Source organism: Sinohyriopsis cumingii, chromosome 1 (genome assembly GCF_028554795.1).
Source record: "Sinohyriopsis cumingii isolate HCF-2022 chromosome 1, ASM2855479v2, whole genome shotgun sequence".
In the NCBI taxonomy this organism is placed as follows: Eukaryota; Metazoa; Mollusca; class Bivalvia; order Unionida; family Unionidae; genus Sinohyriopsis; species Sinohyriopsis cumingii.
The window spans coordinates 101548845-101570261 of record NC_142961.1 but is presented as its reverse complement, the minus strand read 5'-3'; the positions used below and the strand labels follow the sequence as shown (position 1 = coordinate 101570261).

At 35.8% G+C, this 21417-nt stretch overlaps 1 long non-coding RNA gene across 1 annotated transcript in view; it reads right to left on the bottom strand.

Moving 5' to 3' along the window:
* Nucleotides 1–1329: 1329 nt before the first annotated feature.
* LOC149807447 (uncharacterized) overlaps nucleotides 1330–21417 on the bottom strand; it is a 34101-nt gene continuing 14013 nt past the window's right edge. The window contains exons 2-3 of the long non-coding RNA XR_016415480.1: nucleotides 2443–2625; nucleotides 1330–1452 (exon numbers count right to left, since the gene is read on the bottom strand). This is a non-coding gene — a long non-coding RNA (uncharacterized LOC149807447). The remainder of the gene's footprint in view (nucleotides 1453–2442; nucleotides 2626–21417) is intronic.

The following is a 21417-nucleotide window of genomic DNA, read 5'->3' as shown; positions in this document are numbered from 1 at the left end:
AACCCACGACCTCTCGCAACCGAGGCGGACGCTCTAACCAATAGGCCACCGGAGCGGTGCAACAATCAGAGTTATCTTTTTAGCTAACTCGAACCGTGGTAGCGGGTGGTGCTAGCTATACATTTTGATACGATTACATTCAGGAACAATGTGTTTGTTCAGAACTGCTTTCAGCGGCACAAACGAGACTCATCACGATTAGTAAGCTATATTAGATGGCTTTCGAAGATGCACTAATTAACACAATTGAGTTCGAGTATGTGTTTGCTGAAACAGGTAATCACTGAAAGATCCAAGCACAGATAGATGGGGTAGCGGATTTATACATTTTTAAAGTTGAATAAAATCTCTGCTATAGTAGTATGATAGACTGTATTGTTGGATACTGAGGTAAAAACAATAATTTCATTGGCTACTTCTTTGGCTATTTGTTGATCACTTGTTTTTCCACTGCATTATAGTGAATTTCCAAAATTGGAATTTGATGAGACCCTTATGATAGTTAGCAAAAATCGTGAGGAAAGAGGCCGTGATGTTGAAAGAAATAAAAATATAAAACAGCAATTATCACACTACTTGTTGTGACAGCTAATACACGTCTTCAGGTAGTTTTCTTCAGCATCCGCACGGTCAACAGTTATGGTGTTACCCCTGGAGGTGCTTCTAACGAGAAAGTCTAGAACACTCGCGGATATCTAAGCCAAATCATTCGGTTATTCTGCTGCTGAAACATAACAATTTAAGTCTGAGATAACACGCCACAACAATAGGAAATCGATGGTCATAAACATTCATGGACTAGCAGTATCACGTCTTCCATAGCACCAAAATACTAGTCATAAACATTACAGTACAGTGGTCCATCTATCAATGCTTCTATTTGATATTCTTGTACTATTTTCTCTTACTAGTCTACGCTCTTAAAAATGTAACAGAAAAGAGTGAAGACAACAAGCTTTGTAAAATTTAACAAATAATTTATTTTCCTAAACTACTAAGTGAAAATTAAGAAAAGGAACTTACGGTATTGTGAATTAAGTCCAAAAATAATCCAAGAATTAAAACAAAACACAAGTCCTATCAATGAAAAGTTCTAAGTGAATAAGAGTTCAAATCCCGATGGAATCCAATCTGGAAGGCGATGACGTCCGTAATAGTCAGCGTTGTACTGATGTATCGACAGTTTCTGGTTGAATCTCAGCAAATATTATTCCTCTTTTTGACATCCGTATCGTTTCCAAGGAATGTCTTTTGTTCAAAAATTATCAGAGCACTTCTCTATTTCCAGGGAAAAGAATCACTTGCATTTCAATAATTTGAATATTTTTTTTTGAAACCTAGCCCAAACTGGACATAACATAAAACAACTTGACGTCTCAAATGTTAAGGCACGTCTGCTAGAAGTCTTACCATAACATTTGCTATATGGATGGGTGTCAAGAGTTTATTCTTCTGGAAGAAATAGAAACTTGTTAGCAATAAATACATGATTCGTATCACGTACACCAGGTATGACTATGACGAAACTTAACGATACTGACTCTGAGAAAGAATAAAAGTAATTAAAACAATTCTTTACCAAAACTGTCACTGATTGTAAACAAGGTCAGAAAAAAAGATATTCTGTATCATTTATTAATTGTTTACGTCTAAAACATAATATAGAAAATCATTCAAAACGTTACTCTATTCTGAACAATATCAAATCCAATAAAAAAATTGCATTACAGTAGCATGTAATGAATAACAAATTAAAGCTAACAGACAAATAATTAAATAAAATATTCATAACAGATCCGTCTTTAGAGATTCATCCAATAAACACTGATCTTCGGAAACGGAGTTTTCAATCAATGCACGATGAAAAGGTACATTAAACTACTCCCGATGATGCTTTTTGCAATGTATTCTTCATCATCTTCTTCTTCTTCTTCTTCTTCTTCTTATTATTATTATTATTATTATTATTATTATTATTATTATTATTACTATTGTGAAACTACGTTGCGAACAATAGATTCCAGAGGCAGGGCAGAAATTGGTTAAATGAAAACAATTCGATCATTTATTGTTATGATAAAATGTAAACCAGATATGAAAATTGCACATTCTGGCTGTTTGTTTAAATAATTTTCCTGGGTTGCATTAGATGCAAAAGTAAACGAAAAGAAGTGATTTTTACTGAAACTTAATAAGCTCGAACAAAAATCATGCGTGATAATCGTAGTTTCATCAGGTTGATATAGATACTCTACATGTCAACAAATTAACAATAGTCAAAAGGTGGGTATGTTGACCAACACTGTACCCGCCATATGCTGTTTTGTTCAGACGACCGACATCTAGGACATAGATGACTATGGTTGGCCATTTCTGGAAAATATATGACTTAATGAAAAAATCTTTAATTTGCATAGGGAAATAAAACAACTGTATGCGTACTTTATACGGTCCACACGATGTTTGAAATGCTGACGAAGTCTTACGTTTCCATCCATACAGCATCAATATCAGAGTTAGAAGATCTTAGGCCTCAAGTATTGGTGTATATTGGAATTTTATGGAATCCAAACGCTAATAGACCCACCTAGTATGATAATTGTGCGGCTTATTCACAAAATGTGTCTGAAAGGTAACAAAATCAAAGAAGTGTTAAAAACATAAGACCATATTTCAGAAATTGAAAAATACCGCTGAAATCATTAATTTTGGTTAAAAATCATTGGAATACGATCTCTTTGTTTGCGTTGTTTGAAAAGGAAGACTTAACAGCCAGTTTGCAATTTTTGCATTTGATATGCCTTTGATACAATTAGGTCATAGGCTAAACAATGGCTTTAGAGAAGAAAGACATCGAGGCAACACAACTAGTGTAACGTAATAATATGCACTGATTCGTGTCTCCGCCTAATGACGTTGATAACCAAATGTTGCAGAAACTTTACTTATATTCGAAGGAATGCGTACACTGAATTTACTATAACTATTGTACTGTATCTTCTACTTTGTGCACTCGATCAGTAGAGTACCATCACATAAAACCCAACTGTTGTTGTTGCAGTAAGTTACTCATAGGTGTATACGTGCTAAAATTAAAAATATACTTCTTTTTCTAATATTATGGACACTCTCTTGAACATACTAACATGCCTGTTATTGTTTACATCTGCATTACGATTCATTTTGTAATGATTTTTACATGTAGATAATCTCAGTTCATCAAACGCAAATCCACTGTGTATAGACATGTTCACAATATATTTAATTGGAATTGTTGAAATACTAGTAATATATTTTTTAAGCCATGCAAGGATTATTATGTAAAAGGCATGGATTATCGATTTAGACTACGCTGGTCTTTTTAAACAGAATATTCACTTTCAGGTTGATGTTGGAGTGTGTTATTATGAATATTTCTTATCAAGCGAAAATATCTGAATCAATCGTAAATGTATTTAAAGTTGTGGAAAATAACAAAGAGTAGAATAGATTAAAATCTTAAATGATCTAAGCTGTCATTGACTTGAAATATGTTGGACGTTTGCTACATGGTTTCTAAACTAGTAGAGGATTTGAAAGGGGTTCCAACTCGTATGTAAAAGTTTAATCTTTGCGTTAGTTCCTTGTATCAAATTATATTCTGTCTATCTACATAAACATGAAAAAGAAGTGTAGGAAGGTGTTTGTCATTTTTGTTAAAATAAGGTCTCTTTGTGTTAGTTTTGCTGTCGTGACCATTGTTATAATTGGTATGAGCTTATGGTCTCTTTGTGTTAGTTTTCCTGTCGTCACCATTGTTATTATTTGTATCTGTTTATGTATTGATGTATGAACTCAGGTCCATAAATAATGTTATAGTCAGCAAATGTTACGTTTTGATATTGTTGTTCAGATCTTGTGCGTGTATCTGGATACCAGAATTATGGATTTGGCATTCAAAGGTCTGCAGTGATTGCTTATATTGATCCCATATTGCATCAAGTGGCGTAATGAACGTGATAAGTCAAAAAGAGTGAATTCGAAAGATTCGAGACCAGAAAGCAACACACAAGTGATCAGACAAGAACTCGTTACTGAAGACATGCAGCAACACGATACTGGAAAAGTTGCAGAGCAACCATGCTAACATTTTTACTTATGTGTTTATTGTTTTGTATGTTAAACTGGCATCCCACCTGCGGGCGTTGCGTCTGATATTATTGACTAATCACAATTTCTAATGTAAACGACGTAGCAAATAACATTAAAATGTAGAACCGAATATGTGTCATATTTATAGTCCCGTCCTGCATGCAACAACTGGACTAATAAGCTAAGTAGCGAAAAATATGGGTTAACATGAGCAAAAAACCGATAAACATTTCTTATTGCAACAACTCAAAAAAGAGCGAAAATCATTAAGTTTAATAAAATTGAAGAAATAATTCATTTTTTAGAAATTAATGTGACAAGTTTAAAAGAACTTAGAGTGTTTTGCATTAAGTTCCAAATCTCAAAAAGTAATAACAAGTTTTATCACAAGTCCAAAAGTACAGAACGGTCCGAATAAATTCCAGGGGTAATGCGAATGAATTTTACTCTTGAATGTGTCAATGTAAAAACGGTATGGAATTTAAAATACCTTTGAAATGATTGAAATCGTAAGCTCAATGTACTGGTGTACCTTTTAATATGGCTTTTAATTTATCAAAAGCCACCTGACATGTCTCAGACCAATTAAAATCAATTTTCTTTATCCACAAATTAACCTGACTTCATCAATTATGGAAGAATTGAGAGCAAACGTGTTGAAAATATCATTTTCTAGCTAAACATCGCATCATTTACTCATTACTGGTAGGCATATTTTTGACATCTTGAATCAGAAATGCACCATCTGCTACAACACCTGTATCAATAGACATTTGTTCTGATTGGCTGAAATCAGGAACTGACAGAACTGGTACATCTTTAAGTAAGTATGGCTTTTACTTTATCAATAGCCTCCTGCTGTTTGTCAGACGAATGAAATCTGGATATTGTGCTCAACAAATCGATAAGGTTTTCAACAGTTATTTAAATAATTTAAGATTTAGCTCCGAAAATATTCGACTATACCCAAAAATCTTTATTTATTCTTTAATGATGATTTGATCTGAAAATACAAAAGTCGCTTTAACCCTAATACCTACAGGTGTAACTTATCCGCGTCCCACAGTGAGTCAGCATGACAAAAACAAAGCAATTCTGGGCTAAATTAATTGTCACAGTTTCATTACTGAGTTGTTCAAGGCATTTCAGAATGCATTCCAGATGACTTTTCCATGTATCGTTGTAGATGACGTTATCGACAGATGTAAGTTTCACATTTGCCGAGACCAGATGGTGCCACGATCCTTAAGCACTGGAATGTTGAAGAGAATATTTTATAATAAATGCTATCACTATAATAATAAAAGCCACCTCAAGTTGTAAATTTCGACCTTTATTTTGTTCATGTGTGGAATTTCAAAACGTTTAATTCGGTAACGTATTTTGCTTTTCCACTTTTGTTAATGTAACTATCGATTGTTGGCAATATGTATAAAGATGTTCAGTCACACTGTTCATATCTTTATTGTTATTACAAATGCGGAAAGTATTATATTTTCGGCACAAGAAAACATGGTGAACTCCAGTTACTTTTTATTCTCTTCAAGTGAATCGTAGGGCGGCAAATACTGAATTTCTGTTTTCAAACATTCCTTTTTGAGAGCATTAATCGTGGGAGAATGTAATTTCAGAGGTGTGCTATCGACAATTTCAAAATCTTGGTAGATTTTCTTTGTTCTTGTCGGACAATACTGAAATAACAGCTGTTTTAACTCACTCTTCTTGTGATTATAGCTATGACAGTGTCTAGTTCAGACTGTTCAATATTTCAGAATTCTAAAGTTTGGTTAAACTAAAGACACTTCAGTCCAATTGCATTCCAACGATTAAATCCTCACTGCACGGTACAGGTAGAGCTGGACTGATTCAGCGTTTAACAAGACCATCATTATCAATATAATCCTTTAACGTATGTATATGGCAATTATTTTTCTGTTTACGTCCCCCATGAATGTTGCTATTGGATCAAAAGATGCAGGTGTGGGAAAATGGGAAATCCTGAGTTAAATGAGCCCATATGTTTAATATTAGCAAGGTGATGTAGAGACACAAATCATTATTAGCACACAATGTAACAATGCTGAAAATTGTCGACCTCAACATGGGTGAAATTAAAACATTGTTCGAGTTAACATTGATCGTTATAAAAGAATAAGTCCATAAGTTTCACATTTGGGAGGCGATATAGGTACACAGATATTTATAGGGACAGAACCATTAATAATGATATAATACTTTATGGGAACAAAATGTTTATGAAAACAAACGGGAATGGTAATGTGCAAATTAAAATGTCTGCAATCCAATATCTCACATATTATATATATTTTTCCAAATACTAACGTTAATATTCTTCACTCACTTGGTATTACAATCCAGCACATAATATATTCAAACCAGCACCTGTTTGTTTTATTAATCTCGAAACACACTGTTTACCATTACAATCTAACACCCATTGTTCATTCACAATGTAAACACACACCTCTTAATAAAACACCCTATTTTGATGACTATCCAAGCACACAGCATATGCATTACAGTACCCAATTTTGATTGCTATCCACAACATATAAAGGTCTACTCTAATTCATCATGGGATTCTCTATCCACCATCCATCATTCCATGCATACACTCCAAACTGCTTAATGTAGTGTCCATACAACAACAATCAGAATAAAATTGTAAGTTTAAAAGACGGAGATGAAATCAAAGAAACAAACTATTCATCACATCATCTATATACTGCAACTCCTCATACACACAATCAAAAACTCCTTGTTCTGACACAGAATTTAAAAAAGGTGAAGAAATCTCACCATCTTACACACTACCTATACCATCCAACCCCAAATACAAATATCCAATACGTATTGTTTTACCTTAGCGTTTAAACGAAGGAAAAAGAGATGAACTTCAACAAACATAATAACCATTACGTCATCTTTATCGTAAAACATCCAAAACATCCAATACACGCAAACTAAAATGCCTTGCCTAGTATTGCCACAACTACAATCAGACCAAACAGGATCGGCGTAAACTAAAGAGATGAAATTACATTAATATATTATCACACACCTTCTACACTATCCAACACACTAAACACACTACTCAAAATATCTGTATGGAAAGATAAAATTATACCGAAACGAGAGAAAGTAAGATATATATATATATATATATATATATATATAGAGAGAGAGAGAGAGAGAGAGAGAGAGAGAGAGAGAGAGGGAGAGAGAGAGAGAGAGAGAGGGGATAGAGAAAAATGAGAGAAAAATAACATGACTTTGAAGTGGAAAGATACAAATTAACTGTGCTGACTGAGCATACCGGATGTTAGAAGAATAAACAAATGATATCATGCTAATTTTTATTTTTGAAGGCATTATAGAACACGGAGAAAGTAAACTTGTGCTATATTTTCATGAGTTTCTAAAGTTGACGACACATTCTATGTAAGAAACGTTCATTGGCAATTATGTATTTTGTTAATCAGGTTCATAAAAGGGCAGTATTATATTTATTGTCGACTGACTGCTTTATACCCACTACTAAATGTAAGAGATGTCATGTTCTTGCAGCACACGCTTTGATGTTACAATGCTGAAAAGTTCTCTACGTCATGGACGAAAAACCAGCATAAGGAAAGCCAAGTTCTATAGTAGTATTAATCAACAGATTAAAAACAGGTCAAACATTGCTAATTTTTGTCTCCGAAATGCATGTATTGGCTCCACAATAATGGAGCGAAAAAGGGTGGGTTGTACTCAAGCTATCCTTAAAGTGTAACGCATATCATTGTTTTAAGTGTGCTTTATCTTGTTCTGCAGAAAATGATAGATATAATGCATGAAATATTGCTCTTGATACATTCCAGCATCAACAACGATTACTCACATACAGTGCTAACATACTTAACATCCGCAATCACAACTAAGCTAAAAATGTATATTAACACATTGAAGAAAAACCTTTCTAATTTTATTAAATGTACACGTATTTGAAATAAAAACAATTCTAAAGTAACAATTTACTTCGTTTGATTAATGTGTAGCTTGTTTGTTTCTTTTTAATCGGAAATATATGCCATCATGATGTCTAGAAACTAATGGGTGTGTGTTTATGCAAACAGATAGATAATAGACACTAAGAGAGAAATAAAATAATTCATTCCTACTTTTAAAAGTATCAAAGTACCTACATTTGTATGGTATATTTTCCCTACGAATTTCAATACTAAATATTTTACAAAAATCACGCACATGAAAAAAATCTAACTTTTTGCAAAGTATCACAAAAGTGAATTGGAGACATAGTCTACAAAATCCTCATTTAGAAAATTTATATGTAAAGTTTTCACAAAGCATTAAAACCTTCCCTGATTTAGTTTGGTATTTGACCGACACAATTTCCATAGATCAGACATTGTACGATTGTATGAGAGTTATTTTTATTTCTTGTAGCAACTAGTGATCTGACGCAGAAGAAAAACACGTCTGACCTTCTCACTGTGCGAATAGCAACTGAGGTGCATTCGAAGCTAAGGCAATACAAATATTTGTTAGCCAATGAAGTAATTTACAATGAGTGATGAAGAGCTTTCCTCCAAGGCAATGTACTTTATGTAGTCTCCACATTTTTCACAACCTCTAATCATTTTTCCGGCCTTTCAGTCTCATTTCCTTATGATGACGATGGATGATGACGACGGTACTTCCTGAATTTCGTTCTCCTCTGTACCGCGTTGCTCTATCCGTTTCTAACAGTGGCCTAAATGTAAAATTCAAGTTTGGTTCTAAGTATAGTCCTTTTCATTTATCAGTTTTAAGTATCTTTGGGATAGTTAGTCACTTCTTGCCTGCAAGCATCGAAACCATTTTTTTCCAGTCATGTAAACTTTGTAAATATTTGCGTGCCCCACAATCTGTCGTATCATGTATACGAAACTGATTGTAATATGCACATATAAAGTCGTAGAAGCAAAACATGATGGTTTTGTACATGCTGTTTTTATAGCTCACAACGAATCAACTGGTAAATTAAATCCGAGAAAAGTAGTCACTAACACACTTGCAACATATCGTCTCAAATATAAAGGAAACAACTTTTAGAAAAGGTTATGGTAATCCTCCAAAGTCTGAATACTGTCGTTGACTAGCTTACACGGAATCTGTTGCAACATTATTGATAACGGTTGTAGTATAGGAACACGCATGATACCCAAATTTCGCTTTTTCTTGATCATACACTCTTGGAAGAGTCATGACCCAACTAACACGAGAAAAGATATTGAGTTTGAGTCTAATTTGTATCTTGACAAACTCTTTTTAATTGTAGCTCTACATGTGTTCTTCTATACTAGCCATTTACAGGAATGTATTTCTTTTGGAGTAAATATTGATACTTTACCAATCAGTATCGTGTGGTAATCGTGATACTTAGAACACGAGTTTAACGTAACCCTCCAATTTTTTTTTTATGTCCCTGGAATTATGTATAACACTAACTTTATAAGCGGAGGTCATGTTATCCAATTTTGTTTGATATGTTGGTGCTTGAATAATTGTCCATTTAAAATTTTCAAAATGATGAAGACCCTTATAGCCTGGAAGTTACAGTAGTTAAAACTTTGTGTCGTAAACGATGCAATCGTTATTTGCGTTTCACTTCTAGTTTAACGAACTCTTCGTAAGTCCATTCTTTTAATGAAATACACAAACACTTGCAAGAAAGAATCTGGTGGCAAAGGATATAACAGAAAAATTTTTAAGTCTTATTTTACCGCCCATCACACGTCGCAAAAGCTTTGTCTTGTGGCAAAACGTCGTGCAAAAGTATTTTATATTACGCTATATTTTCCAACGTTTCTTGTATTGTCTTCCTTGGAAAAATGGGTGCCACTGCCACAATGTAATAAAAGGTCTTGGTATCCAAATGTTTGAAGGACGGATGCAATTGTTGATCAGTGTGTAACCACTTTAATATTTTCAAAGTAATCAGCGTTTTATACTACTCTGATAATAGCATTTGAAGCATCTCTGTCATAAAGGATGTAGTTGTTCTTTGACTTTCAATTGTTCTTGGCAAACTCTGTCAATGCATTATCTTAGCTCCAAACACAAAGAAGCAATGTATTCTTCCTGACTATCCATAGAGATAAGTAGCTGGTCTTGGAAGTCTTCCATTCATCTCCCTGGATGTTGTTGGGTATCTGAAACTTTATAAATGCATTGATCCATACGGATCGAGAGAATGCAAATGAAACACTACTCATCCCCGTTCGAACCCAGATCCAAAATTAATCAATCATATTCTAGCCAAAACGTTGTGACTATGTATTTTCCTATCCTTAGGTAATTTTGTTTTAAAATGTTTTCAATGGACAGGCACAATTGCAAGTGTAAAGTAAGAATACAGGAAACTTGTATTGGTTGAACTTGCATTTCGTAGTGGATCCCTCTCCCAATTCACAATCCTTCCTTGATGACTGTCGTCATGGAACCATTTTTATTCTGGAGGTCGGCGTGTCTATATATAATGGTGTTCCAATCTGGAATGCCGAACACACGTTTCTGTACACAGTTTGATAGATGTTTTAGTAGTTTTGTAACCTTACAAACTTATGTCCAAGGTGCCGGTCAGTCCATGTACCTAGATAGTCTACATGGAGGTTTGGGCGACTGTTGTCAATGTAGATACAACCGTCCGTGTCAATGTGCATGAAATTATTCCCTAAAATTGATAAGACTTAGTGCAATTAAAAGAGAGAATTGTCCGTCCCGTAAGCTGCATTGACACATTTCCAAACTCGTCGAGTGTTGCAAATTCTTGATCTTTTCCGTAATTGTCTAAGATCTAATCCTCGTGAAAGGCTTTGGCATACTTCGTCGTTTTCCTTCGACGTCATCCAGTTCAAAGTATAAGCATGGAACTGCCAAATACACAATCGTGAGTTAGCTGTGACATTGAGCTAAGTTTCCCCACAAGGGAATGAGCTTGCTTCGTTCCCTTCCGCTTGGTCTATCTAAAGAGATACCTTCGGTGGGCCAGTGATGTTATATGAGTATCACGTAATGGTCGGAAGACTGAAATCAGGAATAATAGCCGCTGGCGTCCTGTTTTAGTTTGAGAAGTTAGTTGACGTATTTCGAGAAAATTTCTTTATGTCAGTGACCGTCCTTTTGCTAGAGTTCTCTGTTAGGAAAATGCTTACTTTATAGAGGTGTAACAAGCGGCATACAAGAACAAGAACATGACACAATTTAATACTGCCCCACATTTATGTCAAAGCGAGTACTTCCTTGGTGTGATGACAAGTTTGGTCAGAGTTACAAGACTTTGGCACAGGTACGACAGAAACTAAACGTCAGTTTTCCTTAGCACTGGCGTGGCAAGACGAGATGGTACAAGTCAGATGGTGACAAGACTTTGCATCGATCAGGCCTTCCACGTCAAAGTGACAGTGAAAGTTTCAGGGTTTACTGCAAAAAATCGCAATATTTGCGCATCGAGTGAAAATGGAACACACATAGATATATTTTATTTCATCTCCCTGAGATTAGTCTACGATGTACAACAAGTCTGTGACATTCTTTTGCCTTCCATGCAAACTGTCGCGTGGATCCGGGAGTTCAACGTCCATAACGTTTTAACATTTGGCAATTCTTTTAAAGTCGAGATCGGTCTTGAATCTTCAATGGAACTAATGCTCTCACATTTCTACCGCGCGGTATCCTTGTTCTTCTAACTTCAAGCGTCGTTGGTAGGTTTCGCCCCGTTACTGGCATATTTGATCCATTTCTCTTCCCTTTCGCACAAGTAATGCAACCAAAGCATAGCTATGGCGGAGTATCAACGGCTGATAAAGTTGTATGTCTGAGCGGGTATGAAGGTTAGTGTAATTGATGTGCTACACTAATCAGCACGCATTTGCAAAGGTAGAGGATTCATTCCTAGCATCGATATATAAATGCTCCAGAAATAATTCTTAAAATTACCCACAGCACCATCATAAAATATCAGCGTCTAATCGCAACACTTTAACATTTCTTCCTGAAAATCAAAGGTGTTGGAAGCGGGTGACTGGTACCAAGCGTACAAGGCCTCTCGTCATTCCGTGTATTTTGTCGGGATCGTAATAGTGATCGTCAGGCAAATGTTGGGGATAGAGTATTGATTGGATTTGTATACATCCACAAATACAACAATCAATGGGAAAAAGACTTGAAATGCCAAGAAGAACAAACTTAGTGGATTTCATCTTTGGTGATTATGAATGTATGCAAATGACCAGCATCCACGTTCCTAAGTTATGTTTTGTTCATCGGGCTCGCTAGAAGTGTATCCAAGAACCTACTGTTTTTTTTTTTTTTTTGTTCATTTTTCTCATTGTAGCAAGATTTCAGGATTACTTGACTAAATCTTTGGAGAACTCAGAACTCTTACCGATTTTGCCTAATGCACCTCAGACCCTATCAACGACACTTGGAGCAAAGAGAACACCCAACGTTACGGAGACTTCCAGCGCTATGTTAAGGTGATGGCTTACAATTACTCAGAATACGATGGTCAATTTACATTACGTATATTTTCACGAAGAGCATTTTCATGCCATTACCAGTATCACTTGATTTATTGGATAAACTTTGTATTGTGAGAAATGTGACCAAGGGTTTGTGCAGTCGGGACAAACATTCATTGCGTCGAGAGATACCGGGGTTGTTTAGCATCAAAAGTGCAATTCCTAAGAAAACAAACGAATTTAATTTTCAGCTTACAAGCGACCATTTGTCCGTCATACGTACTATGATCAACATAAAGTAAAGTCCCTGTCAATTATTGCGACTGTGGTCCTCATGTGAATATCACATTTGAATCAACGCGCTTTTGTGACCAAATTGTAGACCTTGAACATGGAACGTGGATGCTGGTCATTTGCATACATTCATAATCACCAAAGATGAAATCCACTAAGTTTGTTCTTCTTGGCATTTCAAGTCTTTTTCCCATTGATTGTTGTATTTGTGACCTATAATATCATTAAGAAATAGCCTGTTTGTTCATCTTTATTAGTATTACCCCTGTGTATATTGTTGTTCTGTCTCCCGATATGAATAGAGTAGATTTTCAGCTGAATTTCAATCTGTATAATATAATATTAGAAGCACTATTATTATAACAAATCACGGCTATACAAAGTGTATTATACTGTCCGTGAGGTTTACAGGTAGGATTATGGCTTGCTTGCAAGTCACAATCCTACCTAGTAAAACCCTCAATGATGATAACTAGTCTTATTCAAACCACTTTACTTGTGTTAATTGTCAAAGTTATTGTAATATTTTTTTTCAAGTATTATATAAATAAAAATTTCCTAATCAATGGTATATTACACAATAAGATTGGATGATAAATTACTATAAAAAGCAGCTTATTTATAATTACATTTATGCATTTCCAATCTAAAACAATAAATCTCATAATTCTTAAAAATCAGCTGATTTTTATAAATAAGATATGTGGTCATATGTTTTGGATACAGATAGAAACGTCTGTGTAATCATGGTTAATTAAAATGTCAAATGAAAAAGTTTAAATTTTACACTGTCTCGATAAGTACAGGTAAAGGATGTTTCTCCTCCATTACCTGTCTAATTTGGGTGGCTTTTACCTGGAACATGTTTATATAATAACACGGCACAATATCCGTGAGTATATATGATATAGTTTACGGTTACTATGTCCAAATCCGTCCTTTATAAGCCAGCAAGGCATTTTTCTCCATCTGCAATTTAATAACCAGGGTGGATACATTGTAATTAATTGAGATCTCTGTAGCTACAAATTCACATTGTAATTGTTTTGATTGCGACGACGTTAGCCAACAACGCTAACATAACTATTGATGTTTATTTATGTCCAACGTCATACTGGCATTGTTCCTAGTTTGTTCTCTGTTGGGGTGGGAAGCATTTACATGTCCAACGTCGTACGGGCATAGTCCACAATGTGTTCTCTGTAATGCAGGGGGTCATTTCAATCGTAGTGGAAATTTTGCCTTTCATGAGTCCAGCGTAGTGTTAGCATAGTTCTCAAATGCTCTCTGTAGGGAAGTATTTTAAATCCTATTTTAAATTATATCGCTCATTTGTCCAATGTAAGAAGAAACTAACAAAAGAAAAAATAACAATAAAATCAGCATCCATTGTACCATTCACCAGGTTTCCTTTTGTTTCAAATGGTGTTTAGCTCAACAAAATAGACAATAGGCCATAGATTAATTACAAAATATGTCAAATGTTGGATACATAAAAAATGAGTTTATGATCTGCATGCAAATCTTATCACCCCCACCTCCTTTAGCTTTAGAAGTACTGTAGTGAGGTAAAGTACAAGGTGGTGTTTAATGCACTTTATGGCGAAGTGTATACTGCTATGACTCTGTCCGTCTGTCATGTTCATCTGTCCATTCACTTTATGGTGGGGAGTATACTGATATTACTGTCCGTCTGTCATGTACATCTGTCAATTCACTTTATGGCGGAGTGTATGACTGTCCGTCTGTCATGTACATCTGTCAATTCAATTTATGGCGGAGTGTATGGCTGTCCGTCTGTCCATTCACTTTATGGTGGAGTGTACACTGCTATGACTATGTCCGTCTGTCATGTCCATCTGCCCATTCACTTTATGGCGGAGTGTATACTGCCATGACTCTGCCATGTCCATCTGTCCACCCACCTTAGGGGGCCCGAGTGGTCGAGAAGCATAAAACGCTCACCATTCCGGACCATTTCCATCTCACTTCTGTCTACGTGGGTTGAAGATCAAGGATCGACTTACGTGGGTAAGTGGGAAAGCCTGCCAGTAGCTTATCATGAGTCGGTGGTTCTTCCCTGGGTTTTCCAGGGTTCTTCCTCCGCCATGCATAGCCTATACTGTGCTGAAATAGGGCATTAAACCCTAGAATTAAAACCATCCACCTTATGGCGGAGTGTATACTGGTATGACTATATCCGTCTGTCATGTATATCTGTCCATTCACTTTATGGCGGAGCGTATGCTGCTATGACTATGTCCGTCTCTCATGTCCATGTGTCAATTCACCTTATGGCGGAGTGTATGCTTATATGGCTGCCCGTATGTCATGTCCATCAGTCCATTCACCTTTTCATTTATGTACGATAGGTTTAGGTTTCCGTCATCTGCTGTTACTAGACTTTGTAGATGACTTGCACTTGTGGCAAGGAAGAACCTATTTTTGGATCAAAATATAAAATAACCTGGTCCTCAGGCTAAGAAAGATAAAATAGCATGGTCCCCTAGACTAAGAGAAGTAAAATGACTTCTGTACACTAAGATTACTTTTACAACACATACCCTGACTAAACTCCATGTATACCTTAAAGAGATAACATGGAGAGATAACTTTTGATCTCGTAGTCAGTAGGCCAAAGATTTAAGTTACTATCGCTGAAAGAAGGAAAATGGCCTCTGTACAATAAAGTTAGTTCTTTATCACATACCTAGACAAACTGTATGTATGCCTTGCACATAGTTATGAAATAAATATATAGATTTGGGGATCAAATAATGAAGGGGCAAGGTCACTGTGACAATAGAAAAATGGTTTATGTACAAAATATTCAGTACTTGACCACGCATATTGACCAAAGTTTTAAATGACTTACAAGGTGAGCAAGATATAAGGTCATCGAATTGGTGGTGAATGGTCAGTGGTCAAGATCACATCGAAGGGAAAAAAGAAAAAAATTGTTTTTGCATAATAACTTTACTTATGGGGGTTTATACACAATATATGAAAGAAGCCTGTTGACATTGTTGTCGAAGGGTCAATGGTCACGTTGCTGTGACTCAACCACGAATTCTTTTTGCGAAATACCTTTTGTGCTTGAATCAGTTTGTTGACCTAACTGGTTTGTACTGAAGGTAATAAAAATTCATGAATTATGGGCTCTAGAGGTCAAAGGTCAAGTCTAATGTGAAAATACTGCTTTCTGTCCACTATCTTAAATTCAAAATCGTATACATCGACCAGTCATTGAAACCCATTAGTCAAGTAATCCCCGAATCAACCATGTCATACAAGTGCCTATCTAGACGACTATCATACATGGAGCGTGCCTATCACGTGGCGCTCTTGGTCTTCTTGTTATCATATTCAAGACGTGACGAAAATCTGTGTTGAACCTTTCGGTGGTGAATATTAAGTGGTATGTGCACATGTAGTTATTTGTAAAGTCCTATGTATTCGGGTGGTTTGTTGAACTGTGCTTAGCGTCTTATTTTATATAAATATTAAAAGAACACAAAAAGCATGCTAGAATATTTTTACGTGTTTTCATGGCATTTGAACTGGGAAAGCATGATCTTTCGACATAACACACCGTGTATTATTTTGCGGTTATACTTTGTCTCATCCACATGCTTCCCAAGACATCCTATCAGAAAAACACTTGATATCTGGTAAACATGTGATCTAACTTGAAATAGTGTTCTCTCCTTCTGAGTCGGTAGAGTGTAGATCCTAACAACGTGACTAGACAGCTATACCAAAAACAGGTGTATTAATTATTTATTGTAATTTCTGTGTAAGTTTCAAAACTTATTTATGTTAGTTTATACTATGTAAATAATATCGTCCACATCCAATTTGGAAATTAGACAATTTCAATGAACATTTCATGAATGTACTTAAGACAAATACACGGTAAATAGGTACTTATTTTTACACTGAAGTCTAATGTGCACTTTGAAGTTTTATCTTTTTGTATAAGAATACAAAAACTGAATGAATCTACAAAACGAAAGAGAAGAGAAGGACTACGCTAATGGTCTTTAAATTAAGCGTTTGCTTGCGTGTGCGCGCACTGGCGTGCGCGTGTGCGCGTAGGTGGGTGTGATAAACAATCCATTGCCCATTTGCACAGAGCAACCAAAATCAAAGCTGTGGAAGAATTGATTCGACATCCATGCCCGGCCTAACAATAGGGGTGTCGTATGTTAAAGGTTTCAAGAAATTAAATTTGTCAATATGTAAAATCAACAATTCAGCTTCTTATTCTTTCTTTTACTTGTCTCATTGTTACCCTAAATACCTGTCTCTTTGTTACCCTAAATACCTGTCTCGTTGTTACCCTAACTACTTGTCTCATTGTTACAATAAATACTTGTCTCATTGTTACCCTAAATACTTGTTGAATGGCTGAAAGTGTGTTTTAAATGGCACATGAGGTCTGGTGTTCTAGAAGGATTTAGCTAATTGATATAGTGACATCATTCTCCTCGTAATTGCCCGACAGAAGAAAAAAAAAACGCACAATAAAACGCCATTATCACCCTGTTGCAGAAGAGTACAAAATATATAGCCTCATTGTTTTTCTCACGCTCTTGTACTAAATATGCCTAATTTACGTATTATTGTTATTTCAAAATCTTGAATATAACTGTTCTATTGTCTGATTAACATTTTTCATTAAATGTTCATTAAAAAAAAAGAAGAACACGTGTTTTCCAATTGTATTTTATATTAGGATCTACGTATATTAGTGAACGCACAGATATTAGATGTCGATCATTACAGAATTAAAATTTTATTTGCAGTATTAATCTTTGACTAAATCATATTTGTACCTTGGAATGAAGCATTCCTAGTAGGTGGTCCTAGTATTTTTAATCTAACTGACAGTATGTAAAGCCTTCCTAGTAGGTGGTCAAACTGACAGTATGTAAAGCATTCCTGGTAAGGGGTCAAAATAACAGTATGTAAAGCAAACTACCTCATGTATACATCTTAGTATCAGAACAATGAATATGCCAATGTGACAATACAGCCGGCATAAACTAGATCATGTCACAAGCTTCATTATGTAGCTTTTATTAAAATAGTGATGAGATATGAGATATCAAGTGCGTATATTGAAGACTTATTTATTAAGACAATACTGTCGTCCCCATTCATAACATATACTTGGCGATGATATTGTTCACATCTGAATTCCTGCATACAGAAGTTTTATGCCTAGTCAATGTTATAGTCAGTGCCGGTTTAAACCCTGTTTAGGCCCTTAGGCAGTCGAAATCTTGGGGCCCCCCTCACAAATTATCTCCTAATACGTTTTATCTATATTATGTTGATCGTTGTCGCGGGGCCCCTAGGCCAATGTCTGCTCTACCTATTTGGTAATCGGCTACTGGTTATAGTCATGTCGGAGATTACCGAATTCAGGAGCCCATATGTATAAATAGCATACGTTATATCTTTTTCTGAGTAATTTTTGAATTCACTAAACACAGACATATACGTACACACACACACACACACGCATACACACACACTGTTACTGCTGCTGCTTTGCATTTAAATCGTTGGTCTGCGAGACCCTTTAATTTGTAAGGATTGTGCACTGATTAAGTTTTCTGATTATCCCTTTATTAGTAATGCCGCCCAAGCATACCTGGGAAGAAAGGGCGCCAACATGGCCGACACCAGTCCTGCCGCCGGTAGAGAAATGAACCCTAGGGATTTCGCATCCTCCACTCCACAAATCCAAGTTCTTGTCCTTCCTCCGTCCATCTATCCTCTATTTTGCCTTACAGCTGTTGTACGTGTTATGTCGATTCTATGCCTAGTTATTTATTTATATGGGCGCACAAAATGCAATGGTTACATTTCCAGATAAAATAATTGAATTGGGAATTTTCCTAAAAGGTTGTTTGTTTCGTTTCTTGTACTTAGCCTACTTATTGTTTTAAAGAAAGATATCAATGAGGTTGGCGTATGATGGCCATAAGATTATTGTGTTATTGATTTGGTTTTCGCGTCGCCTTTAGATGATGTCACCAACAACATGACAGTCCGGATTGTTATTCACGTCCACAGAGTTTTCGCTTAAAGAGGACTTTCTTGAGTCAGAATAACAGCTGTATTTGATAATTATGTTACGTTTGCTATATTTTTCTGATGGGGGTAGGTGAAGTGCTATATTTTGCATGTGTCTGCTATACTATGTGCTATAGATGTGCATGTCATTTTTCTGTGTTTATGATATGTGTGCTTTACTCTGTGTGTGTGTCTGTGTGTGTGTGTGTGTGTGTGTGTGTGTGTGTGTGTATACTATGTCATTTTATTTGGGTCTTCTGTTCTATGAGTCTTTTTATGTGTGTACCAAAAATGTAATGTCCTTTTTTTGGGCCTTCTACTAAAAGTGCCATTTGTGCTATAGATGTGCATGTCCTTTTTTCGGGCCTTGTACTATGAGGTCTATACCGTGTGTGCTATAGATATGTATGTCTTTTTTCTTGGTCTTATCCTATGAGTTCTATAATGTGACCGCTACATATATTATTCTATGTGTCAATGTGTGTGGGTGGGGTGGGGGTACTTTCCTTGTTTTATTTTTGGTTTGTAAGTCGATTTTGTTTTATTTGGGTTGGCAATTTCTTTCTGTTTTAGTCCACGGGTAGAATATAGGGCCCTTCCTTTACGTCGTAATTCCAGATGAATTCGTATTCTTTAATTGTTGTATTATCCCTTCTTTTCTGGTGTTTTTCTTTTTACTCCTTCCTTTCTAGCGTCTTCCTTATTCTCTGTCCAACGGTGTCTTGTCTTTTCCTTCTTATGTCCTGATCTTCTTTATTTCTGGTCTTCGTGCACCGTGTTTGTCCCTTTTTCCTGCACTGTTGTTGCCTATGTTGTACATTATTCCTAATTGTTCAGACAAGTGTCCATTACAATCTAAAACCAGTTTACATTATTCCTAGTTGTATAGACAAGAGTCCATATTGACATACTTATTGAAAACTTATCTTGCTGCGCCTTGATGTAATTAATTCGTCATTCATGCCATTTATGAATTAAAATTTTCTCTGGCTAGTTTGACGAGGAGCCGAAATAAACCAACGTAGCCCTCGTCTGATGATTTTTTATTTTTATTTTTGACGTCATGGTTTCGCAAATTTAAACGAAACAAAATTAGTGGACCATTACTAGCATACATAGAATATTAACCAATGTTGTTCTTGCTGGGATGGTTTTTACAACACTTAAAAAATGTTAGATGCCATAGAAATGGAAGCCATGTTCACTTCACAAGAAGATGTAGCCCACCCGGCCTATCAGAATGAATGCTATATCTCTATAGGATAACACCATCAACATTATAACGATATGACGCTGTGCGCGTGTACTAGACAGTGGATATTTTTAATTTTCAACTGGACCTAAATGCCTTCTAAATTGAATTGCCGTGTTATTCTATCCATTTGGATATACCACGACAACAACAACAACAACAACAACAATAATAATAATAACAATAATAATAAAATATCCAGGTATGTAGGTAGATTGGTCTACTTATAAATAAGCGGGCGAGTGTGCAAATAATATAGTAGTGGTATGCGCATTTCATCATGAATAAAATGGTAGTAGCAGTAGCAGTGGCAGAAGTAATAGTAGCAGCAGCAATAATCGTTGCAGCAGTAGTAGTAGTAGCAGCAGTAGTAGCAGTAGCACCATTAGTAGTTGCAATAGTAATGGTAGCATTAATAATTGTAGCAGTAGTAGCGTTAGTGGCAGTATTATTAGCAGCAGTAGTAGTAGTAACAGTGGTAGTTGTAGCAGCAGGTAGTTGCAGAAGTAGTAGAGTAGTACTAGCTGCAGTAGTAGTAGCAGCAGTAGTAAAAAAAAAACAATGATATCAAATTATGCAAGAATACCAACACACTATATGTCTGTCCAATGTATAACTAAACTCATAATGGAAACTGACAGGGCATGGCTAACCTGGGAGATTACTATGTCTGTCCCCTGTATAACTGACCTCACCAGGGAAGTTGATAGGGCATGGCTAACTTGGAAGTTTAATGTATGTCTGCCCCATGTTTCATTGTCTTCAGCATAGAAACTGACAGGGCATGGTTAACTTGGGAGATTATTATGTCTGCCGCATGTATAATTGACCTCAGCATGGAAACTGATAGGGCATGGCAACCTTGGGAGGTTAATATATGGCTATCCCATGTTTAATTGTCCTCAGCATGGAAACTGATAGGGCACAGCTAATTTGGAAGGTTAATATATGTCAGCCCCATGTATAATTGACATCACCATGGAAACTGATAGGTCATGGCAACCTTGGGAGGTTAATATATGTCTGTCCCATGTCCAATTGTCCTCAGCATGGAAACTGATAGGTTATAGCTAAATTGGGAGGCTAATATGTCTGTCTCATGTTTAATTGACCTCAGTGTGGAAA